An 11,078-nucleotide genomic window follows, 5' to 3' on the forward strand; every position below is an offset into this window, starting at 1 on the left:
ATCGGAAGATTGAAAGATAGACAAGTTTAGGGCAACTTTAGTACAAAATATGGAGGTATAGTAAAGAACCACATCTTTGGGAGATGATCAGAAGGTTTTCTTTCAAAAAATATGTATTGAACAGGGGCACATGGCTGGCTCAGTTGGTAGAGCATGCGACTCTTGATCTCAGGGTTGTTAGTTCTAGCCCCACACTGGGTGTAGAGATTACTTAAAAATAAAAATCTTTAAAAACATAATTGTTGAACGTATTTTTGGTGACAAATGGTGTTCTGAGCGCTGAAGACACATAGCTAAAAGACACTTTGACAACGACATGATTATTTAATGCAAATCTTGCAGTCTACGTGAGAGAGAAAGTGGTAAGAGTCTAAGCAGAAAGGTTGCACAGAGCCCTATAAAGGATGGCTTTATCTGCTCCTGGCAGGGAGGCAGGGAGCTTTGAAAGATTAAGCTGGGGCAAGAGGCGATCAAGTTGACATTTTGTAATTTGTTTTCATGCAGAAAGCATAACAAGAGAAAACAGTGAATAGACAAGAAATTTGTTCAGTTATACATGAAAAAGAAAAGCAGTGAAATGAGATAGTAGATATATTTTCTATCTTTAAAAAAACAATTTGGAGAGGACTATACATTTAGAAATGATATATAGCAAAAGTATGGGGGGCTGTGCAAATAAATACAGATTGAGACATAGGATTAAAGTAGGAACTCTTTTTAAAATTTTTAATGTTTATTTATTTTTGAGAGAGAGAGAGAGAGACAGACTGTGAGTGGGGAAGGAACAGAGAGGGAGACACAGAATTCGAAGCAGGCTCCAGGCTCTGAACTATTAGCACAGAGCCCAATGCAGGGCTCGAACCAATGAACCGTGAGATCAAGACCTGAGCTGAAGTCAGAAGCTCAACCGATGGAGCCATCCAGGTGCCCCTAAAGTTGGAACTCTTAAAAGTATGTGAATGTAGGGGTGCCTGGGTGGCTTAGTCGTTAAGCGTCCGACTTTCGCTTAGGTCATGATCTCGCGGTTGTGGGTTCGAGCCCCACGTCGGGCTCTGTGCTGACTGCCAGCTCGGAGCCTGGAGCCTGTTTCAGAGTCTGTGACTCCCTCTCTCTCTGACCCTCCCCTGCTCACGCTGTCTCTCTCTCTCTCTCCTAGAAATAAATAAAACATTAAAAAAAATTTTTAAAAAAGTATGTGAATGTAAAGTGTTAAATCATCTATATACATATATACACACAGAAACTAATAAATTAAAAACAGCATGAAAAGGATAAATATATATACAGTAAAACCTTGGATTGCAAGTAACTTGGTCTGCAAGTGTTCCGCAAGACAAGCAAACATTTCTAACCAGTTTAAACTTGATAAACAAGCAATGTCTTGCAATATGAGTAGTACCTGACGCTGAAAGTCACCTGATCACAATGGTTCATGAAATTTACTTTGATAAAAGAGTGCTTTGGATTCCAAGCATGTTTCCAGAATGAATTGTGCTTGCAAACCAAGGTTTTACTGTATATGTATGCATCTCTCTCTCTCTCTCTCTCTCTCTCTCTCTCTATCTATCCATCTATCTATCTATCTACATATATCTTAACAATTGTTAAAGGATAGCATGTGATAGATCACTGGGTAAAGCTATGAAAACACAACTCTCAGAAAATAAATTGGAAATGAAAACTCAATATTTATAAACTCCCTAATTCACCAGTCTGGGCATGTCTGGGCAGTTCAAATTACAATTAACACTGAGATATTGCTTTATATAAAACAGACCACCAAAAATTTAAAACAGTGCCAATATTGCTGGTGGGAACACAGAGAAAATTTCAGACATCACTGTTGGAAATGAGAGGTGTGGCAGCAATCCGAAAAATGTCTCCTAAGCATTTTTAAGTGCTTCACATCCTTTCATACAGAACCTCTCCCCCTGAGAATTTCATCCATACAGATAAAGCACTGGTGTGTAAGAACTCACATATAATGATTCCTTTTCACAGCATTGTTAGTAGTGGCAAAAACCTGGAAACAAAGCAAATAACAGTGAAGTAGTGGCTAGAAAAATATGATGCAATGAACTAAAAAAGGAAAAATCATCCACAAAAATGCAATATCATTCCATTTATGTGCTCATGTTATCAAATAGAATTAAACATGTTTACATCTATAAGATTACATATATATGTATAGAGAAATATTAAAATCTAATGGCATTATTAAATTAAGACTACAAATCACTTTTTTCTAAGGTTTTTTTTTTTTTTTTTTTCTGAGAAAGAGAGACAGGGTGAGCAGGGGAGGGTCACAGAGAGAGGGAGACACAGAATCTGAAGCAGCTCCCGGCTCTGAGCTTGCTGTCAGCACAGAGCCCAATGCAGGGCTTGAACCCACGAACCGTGAGATCATGACCTGAGCTGAAGTCAGATGCTTAACTGACTGAGCCACCCAGTTGCCCTTACAAATCATTTTTGACTTAGTATCTTGAACATAGGAATATTATTCTGATGTAATGAATAATCATTAAACTATTTTTTCTTAAAGCGTAATCACTGCTGAGTCATTGCTTCAGAATTGTGTGGGGGTGCTTGTAGAAATGGTGTTTTGGTGTACTATCATAGTTCCATGAAAAAGAAATAAAACTTTTTTTAGTTAAAAATTTTTTTTAATGTTTTATTTATTTCTGCGAGAGAGAGAGAGACAGTATGAGCAGGGAAGGGTCAGAGAGAGAGGGAGACAGAATCCGAAACAGGCTCCAGGCTCTGAGCTGCCAGCACAGAGCCCGACGCGGGGCTCGAACCCTCAACCACGAGATCATGACCTGAGCCGAAGTCGGACCCTTAACCAACTGAGCAACCCAGGTGCCCCGAAGAAATAATTTTTGTGCAGATCATTGAATTTTGCAGATCACTGTATTTAAGTTTTCTTTTCAGGAAGGTAGCATGCTGTTTAATACATGTGAGTTTGTGTGTGTGTGTTTTGTGCATACATGCATGTGTGCTGTAACAAAACGCATTATATTACATTATAATGTAATTCCATACAAGTGTGTATGAAAAGGAAAATAACAGTTTTTCTGTTTATGGCTTTCGTTCAGCCTTGAAGACACCTTGATGAAGACCTGAACTATTGAATGGAGCAAGAATCCACTGTCCATCGAAGATGACAGCACAGTCCTGTGTCTGCTAGTATCCCGAAGAAGGCTGCTGAATTTGTAAAACTTATATTGGTGAATGTAACTATTCCAAGCTGTTTATAAGACTGTCAAGGGGATGAAATAAAAAGCAATATTGCTGATTTGAGTTTGTCTTCCTGTTCTTGGTTTTATGAATTTCTGAGTAGGCTTTCTGACTTTATAGGGGTTTGATAAATATAACGTAATGTCTTTTCATTTGGAAATGTTTCTATTTGCATATAATCTATGCTTTTTTCCAGTTTGGTTGAAATAATAATTTTCTTATTACCAAATCAAAACAAATTTTTCTTTAGTATTTTTCCCAAATTTTTATTTAAATTCTAATTAGTTAACATATAGTATAATCTTAATTTCAGAAGTAGAATTCTGTGACTCATCACTTATATACAGTACCCAGTGCTCATCACAGCAAATGCCCTTCTGTTTTTTTTTAAGTTTTTTAACATGTAATTATTTTTGAGAGACAGAGAAAGACAAAGCACAAACAGGGGAGGGGCAGAGGAGAGAAGGAGACACAGAATCCGAAGCAGGCTCCGGGCTCCAGGCTCCGAACTGTCAGCACAGAGCCCGATGTGGGGCTTGAACCCACGAATCATGAGATCATGACCTGAGCCAAAGTCAGACTCTTCACCAACTGAGCCACCCAGGTACCCCAGCAAGTGCCCTCTTAGTACCCATAACCCATCTAGCCCGTCTCCCACCTTCATCCCGCCATCAACCCTCAGTTTGTTCTCTATTGTTAAGAGTCCTTTATGGTTTGTTTCCCTCTCTCTTTTCTCCCCCTTCCCATGTGTTCACCTGTTTTGTTTCTTAAATTCCACATATGAGTGAAATCATACTCTGTCTTTCTCTATTGACTTATTTCACTTAGCATAATACACTCTAGCTCCATCCACATCATTGTAAATGGCAAGATTTCATTCCTTTTGATGGCTGAGTAATATTCCATTGTCTATAACTACCACATCTTTTTTTAAAAAATTTTTAATGTTTATCTATTTTTGAGGAAGAGAGAGAGAGAGAGAGCAGGGTAGGGAAGAGACAGAGGGAGACACAGAACCCAAAGCAGGCTCCAGGCTCTAATCTGTTAGCACAGAGCCCAATGCAGGGCTCAAACTCATGGGCTGTGAGATCATGACCTGAGGTGAAGTTGGACGCTTAACTGAGCCACCCAGGCACCCCCCACATCTTCTTTATCCATTCATCAGTCAATGGACACTTGGGCTCTCTTCATAGTTTGGCTATTGTTAATAATGCTGGTATAAACATTTGGGTATGTGTACCCTTTCAAATCCATATTTTTGTATCATGTGGGTAAATACCTATTAGTGCAATTGCTGGGTCATAGGTAGTTCTATTTTTAACTTTTTGAGGAAACTTGGTACTGTTTTCCAGAGCGGCTGCACCAGTTTGCTTTCCCAACAGCAGTGCAAGAAAGTTCCCCTTTCTCCACATCCTTGCCAACACCTGTTGTTTCCTGTGTTGTTAATTTTAGCCATCCGGATGGGTGCACGGTGGTACCTCATCGTGGTTTTGATTAGTATTTCTCTGATGATGAGTGATGTTGAGCATCTTTTCATGTGTCTGTTGGTCATCTGTATGTCTTCTTTGGAGGAATATCTATTCATGTCTTCTACTCATTTTTAATTGAATTATTTGTTTTTTGAGTATTGAATTGGAGAGTTCTTTATAAATTATGGATTCTAACTCTTCATTAAACATGTAATTTGCAAATATCTTCTCCCATCCCATAGACTGCCTTTTGGTTTTGTGTATTATTTCCTTCACTGTGTGAAAGATTTTTATCTTCATGAAGTGCCAATAGTTCATTTTTGCTTTTGTTTCCCTTGTCTTCAGTGACGTATCTAGTAGAAAGTTGCTGTGGCCAAGGTCAAAGAGGGTGCTGCCTGTGTTCTCCTCTAGGATTTTGATTGTTTCTTGTCTCACATTTAGGTCTTTCATCCATTTTGAATTTATTTTTGTGTATCGTGTGAGAAAGTGGTCCTGTTTTATTCTTCTGCATTTCGCTGTCCAGCTTTGACAGCACCATTTGCTGAAGAGACTGTCTTTTTTCCTTGGATATTCTTTCCTGTTTTTTTGAAGATTATTTGATAATGTAGTGTGGGTCCATATCTGGATTTTCTAATCTATTCCTTTGATCTATGTGTCTGTTTTTGTGCCAGTACCATACTGGCTTGATGACTACAGCTTTATTATATAGCTTGAAGTCTAGAATCATGATGCCTCCAGTTTTGGTTTTCTTTTTCAGGATTGCTTTTGCTATTTGGGTCTTTTGTGGTTCCATACCAATTTTGGGATTGTTTGTTCTAGCTCTGTGAAAAGTTCTGCTGGTATTTTTTTTTTTTAAACGTTTTTCTTTTTTAATGTTTTATTTATTTCTAGGAGAGAGAGAGACACAGCATGAACAGGGGAGGGTCAGAGAGAGAGGGAGTGACAGACTCTGAAACAGGCTCCAGGCTCTGAGCTGGCAGTCAGCACAGAACCCGACACGGGGCTCGAACCCACGAACCGCGAGATCATGACCTGAGCGAAAGTCGGACGCTTAACCGACTAAGCCACCCGGGCGCCCCAAGTTCTGCTGGTATTTTGATAGGTATTGCATTAAATAGGTAGATTGTTTTGGGTGGTATAGACATTTTAACAGTATTTGTTCTATCAATCCATGAGCATGGAGTGTTTTCCATTTCTTTGTGTCCTCTTCAATTTGTTTCAGAATATTCTATGGTTTTTGGAGGGCAGATCTTTTATTTCCTTGGTTAGGTTTATTCCTAGGTATCTTATTGTTTTTGTAAATGGGATGGATTCCTTGATTTCTCTTTTTGCTGCTTCATTATTGGTGTACAGAAAGGCAATGGATTTTTGTACATTGATTTTATATCCTGTGACTTTGCCTACTTCATGTATTAGTTCTTAGCTCTTTTTATTAAGAAAGAGAAAGGTTAATGATACATTGTTGTCTCTATAAGACATGACTCTCATTGGTTCTTAATTGGTTCTTAATATGTAATTCTGGTTACTGACAAAAAATGTACAGCAACACCTGTTAAAGATACAAAGACCGAATGGCTCACTTCTTTGTTCCTTAGGATAGTGTAACTAAAACTGAAATGAAAAAGCAAATTATGCCTTTTCCATTTAAATGTTAAGTTATCATAATGAAAATTCATATTGGGGCGCCTGGGTGGCTTAGTCGGTTAAGCGTCCGACTTTCGCTTAGGTCATGATCTCGCGGTGTGTGGGTTCGAGCCCCGCGTCGGGCTCTGTGCTGACTGCCAGCTCAGAGCCTGAAGCCTGTTTCAGTCTGTGACTCCCTCTCTCTCTGACCCTCCCCTGCTCATGCTGTCTCTCTCTCTCTCTCCTAGAAATAAATAAAACATTTAAAAAAACAAAAACAAAAAAAAGAAAATTCATATTTTACTAAAAATCATGTATCCATATTACATATTAACATAGAAGATAACATTTAAAGAAAGATTTATAACAATTCAACACTAAGCTTAGAGTCTATCATTAAATATTCCATGTTAGTTGCAAATAGAAATTTAACCCTTTCTCAGTATTCTGGTATTGAGTACACTCTCTTCTGGCATTTAGGGCATCAAAGCCAATATCTTGTAGAACCATGAAATTTGGGTCACTTCCCATTTTTTTCCATTCCTCTTGTCAGTTTCATACATATATTTGACATAAAGTAATTAAATCATGTAATCATTTACTCTTTTATTCAACAATATTTACTAAGCACCTACTTTTTGTCAGGCATTGCACATTAAGTACCCAATCATATGCCATGTACTGTTCTCACATTACTGTATATGTGAGTAAAAAATTATATATACGTATATAGATATATATGTATATATATCAAATTATAGTATACGGTTGTAGGAATCCCAACTATGTAATAAGTAACATAAATTTTTATGTACATATTTAAAAATAATATATTATGTGAAAAGAGTTTCTCCCTCTATTTAGATTTATTTTACCAAAAATATATATGAGACATCAGTTGTTAAAACACCTCCTTATGAATACGCTAGTAGGAGGTAAATGAAAACTGTGATTGTTCTTTTAGAATTATTGCAATTGTTTGAGAGAGTATTAATAGTAATGTGCCCTCCTTTTTTGGTTGCTCAACATGTCCCTGGATGGTGAAATTCTACTCTATGTGATAATAGTTAACACGTGGTTCTTACTACGCACCAGAGGCTGCTTTAAATGTATTACATGAGTTAACAACTTAATCTTCATAATAATCTGACAAGTTTCATACTTTTTAATATGCATTCTAGATTTGGGAAAACTGCAGGACAGAGAAGTTAGATGACTTGCCTAAAGATAAGTGACTAAGAAGTGACAGAGCTGAATACTTTAAAAGAATAATTTGTCACAATCAAGTGGGATCTATTTACGGGATGCAAGCATGGTTCAATATTTGCAAATCAGCGTGATACATTGCATCAGTAAGAGGAAGAATAAAAATCATTTGATCATCTCAGTAGAAACAGAAAAAACATTTGACAAAGAAAAATATCCATTCATGATTTAAAAAAAAAACTCTCAACAAAGTAGGCCTAGAGAGAATGTATATCAACATAATAAAATATTATTTTTGTAACAATATATGAAAAACCCACAGCTAACATCATACACAATGGTGAAAAACTGAGAGCTTTTGTCCTAAGATCATGAACAAGACAAGGATGTACACTGTCACCATTTTTATTCAACACAGTACTGGAAGTCGTAGGCACAGCAATCATACAAGGAAAAGAAATAAAAGGCATCCAGATTGGTGAGGAAGAAATAAACTTTCACTATTTGCAGATAATATGATACTGTATATAGAAAACCTTAAAGACTACCAAAAATCTACTGAAACATGAATTCATCAAGGTTGCAGGATACAAAATCAATATACAGAAATCTGTTACATTCTATACACTAATAATAAGGTAGTAGAAAGAGAAATTGAGAAACAATCCCATTTACAATTACACCAAAAAGAAGAAAGGGGCACCTGGGTACATCAGTTGGTTAAGCGTCCAACTCTTTATCTTGGCTCAGGTCATGATCTCATGGTTCATGAGCTCAAGTCCTGTGTTGATCTCTGCACTGACAGCACAAAGTCTGCGTGGGATTCTCTCTCCCCCCTCTATTCCCCTCCCCACTGTTCACTCACACTCTCTGAATAAATAAATAAATAAACTTTAAAAAGTAATAAAATACCTAGGAATAAACTAAGGAAGTGAAAGACCTGTACTCTGAAAACTATAAAACATTGATGAAAGAAATTGAAGATGATACAAAGAAAATAAATGGAAAGACATTCAATCCTCATGGAGTAGGAGAAGACATTATTGCTAAAATATCCATATGACCCACAGCAATCTACACATGTAAGTCAATCCCTATCAAAATGCCACAGGTATTTTTTTACAGAGCTAGAACAAATAACCTTAAAAGTTGTGTGGAACCATGAAAGACCCCAAAGAGCCAAAGCAATCTTTAAAAGAAGTAAACTGGAGGTATCACAATCCCGGATTCCAGGATACACTACAAAGCTATAGTAATCCAAACAGGATACCAGCACAAAAATAGACCTATAGATCAATAGAACAGAATACACAGTCCAGAAATAAGCCCGCAATTATTTGATCAATTTATCTTGGCCCAAGGAGGCAAGAATATGCAATGAGAAAAGTACAGTCTGTCCAACAAAGGACACTGGGAAAACTGGAAAGCTACATGGAAAGAATGAAACAGGACTACTATCTTACACCGTACAGAAAAATAATTCAAACGGGATTAAAGACCTACTATGTGATATCTGAGGCCATAAAAATCCTGGAAGAGAACACAGGCAGTAATTTCTTTGACTTGGCTGTAGCAACATTTTTCTAGATATGTCTCCTGAGGCAAGGGAAACAAAAGCAAAAATGAACTATCAGGACTACATTAAAATAAAAAGTTTCTACACAGCAAATAGTCCAGAAAACTAAAAGACAACCTACTGAATGAGAGTATATTTGCAAATGGCATATCTGATAAGGGTTAGTATCCAAAGTATGTATTTTTTTTTAACACTTATTTATTTATTTTGAGAGAGAGAGCACGCAAGTGCAAGAGGGGCATAGAGAGAGGGCGAGAGAGAAAACCAAGCAGGTTCCTCATGGTCAGCACAGAGGCCAAGGCGAGACTCAATCTCACAAACCAGGAGATCATGACCTGAGCCAAATCAAGGGTTGGACATTTAGCTGACGGAGCCACCCAGGCACCGCAGTATCTAAAATATTTAAAGTACTTATGCAATTCAACACACACACACACACACCCAAATAATACATTTAAAAATGGGCAGAAAACATGAACAGACATTTTTCCAAAGAAGACAGACAGATGGCCAACAGACACATGAAAAGATCCTCAACATCACTAATCATCAGGGAAATAAAATCAAAACCATAAGGAGATATCACCTCCTGTCAGAATGGCTAAAGTCAAAAACACAAGAAACAACAAGTGTTGGCAAGGATGTGGAGCTAAAGGATCACTCATGCACTGTTGGTGGGAGTGCAAACTAGTGCAGCCACTATGGAAGACAGTATGGAGGTTCCTCAAAAAATTAAAAATAGAACTACCCTGTGATCCAGTAATTCCACTACTGGGTATTTACCCAAAGAATAGGGGAACATTAATTCAAAAGGATGCATGTACCCCTATGTTTATTGCAGTACTATATACTATGGGCAAACTATGGAAGCAGCCCAAGTGTCCATCAACAGATAAATGTATAAAGAAGAGATGATACACACACACACACACACACACACACACACACACACACACACACACTGGAATATTACTCAGTCATAAAAAATGAAATTTTGCCACTTGCAACCACACGGATGGATCTAGAAGTTATAATGATGAATGAAATGAGTCAGTTCGAGAAAGAAAAATACCATAGGATTTCACTCATATGTGGAATTTATGAAACCAAAAAAGGGAGCAAAGAAAAAAAGAGTCAAACCAGAAAACAGACTCTTAACTACAGAGAACAAACTTATGGATAGTAGAGGGAAGATGGGGAAGGGATAGGTGAGATTGGTGAAGGAGCTTAAGAGTACATTTATCGGGGAGCCTGGGTGGCTTAGTTGGTTAAGCATCCGACTTTCACTTAGGTCATGATCTCGCGGTTCGTGGGTTCGGGCCCCGCGTCGGGCTCTGTGCTGACTGCCAGCTCAGAGCCTGGAGCCTGTTTCAGTCTGTGACTCCCTCTCTCTCTGACCCTCCCCTGCTCACGCTGTCTCTCTCTCTCTCTCCTAGAAATAAATAAAACATTTGAAAAAAAAAAGAGTACATTTATCATGGTAGCCATTGAGTACTGTATAGAATTGTTGAATTACTATGTTATATGCCTGAAAGTAATATAACATTGTATATTAACTATACTGGTACTTAGAAAATAAGAAGTGAGTTGCCTTATTCATCCTGAAATATCAAGGGGACACATGATATATACATGTCATCACTGGGGATGTAACCCTTGTTTCTTTGGTTGAGGTGGTATTTATTGGATTTCTCCACTCTAGTTATTATTCTCCCTTTCCTCTAGTTTGTTCTTTGGAACGAACTAGGTGGTAATTAATGATGGTAACTACTTCTATCAAATTTTGTTTGAGGAATTTTAAAACTTTTTCCTTTACTTTTGAAATATATTTTCACTGTGCATAGTAGTCTGGGTTGATATGCTATTTTCTTTTTTTTTTTTTAATTTTTAATGTTTATTTATTTTGGAGAGAGAGAGACAGATAGAGTGTGAGCAGGGGAGGGGCAGAGAGAAGGAGACAGAATCTG

General features: G+C 37.5%; 1 protein-coding gene across 1 annotated transcript in view; it reads left to right on the forward strand.

Moving 5' to 3' along the window:
- Positions 1-3,300, forward strand: part of CD163 (CD163 molecule) — a 34,003-nt gene extending 30,703 nt beyond the window's left edge. Inside the window, exon 17 of the mRNA XM_039217571.1 lies at positions 3,096-3,300. The gene's annotated coding sequence lies outside the window, so the exon portion shown is untranslated. The remainder of the gene's footprint in view (positions 1-3,095) is intronic.
- Positions 3,301-11,078: the final 7,778 nt, after the last annotated feature.

Source organism: Hyaena hyaena, unplaced genomic scaffold, assembly GCF_003009895.1.
Source record: "Hyaena hyaena isolate Hyena2069 unplaced genomic scaffold, ASM300989v1 scaffold_700, whole genome shotgun sequence".
NCBI lineage: Eukaryota > Metazoa > Chordata > Mammalia > Carnivora > Hyaenidae > Hyaena > Hyaena hyaena.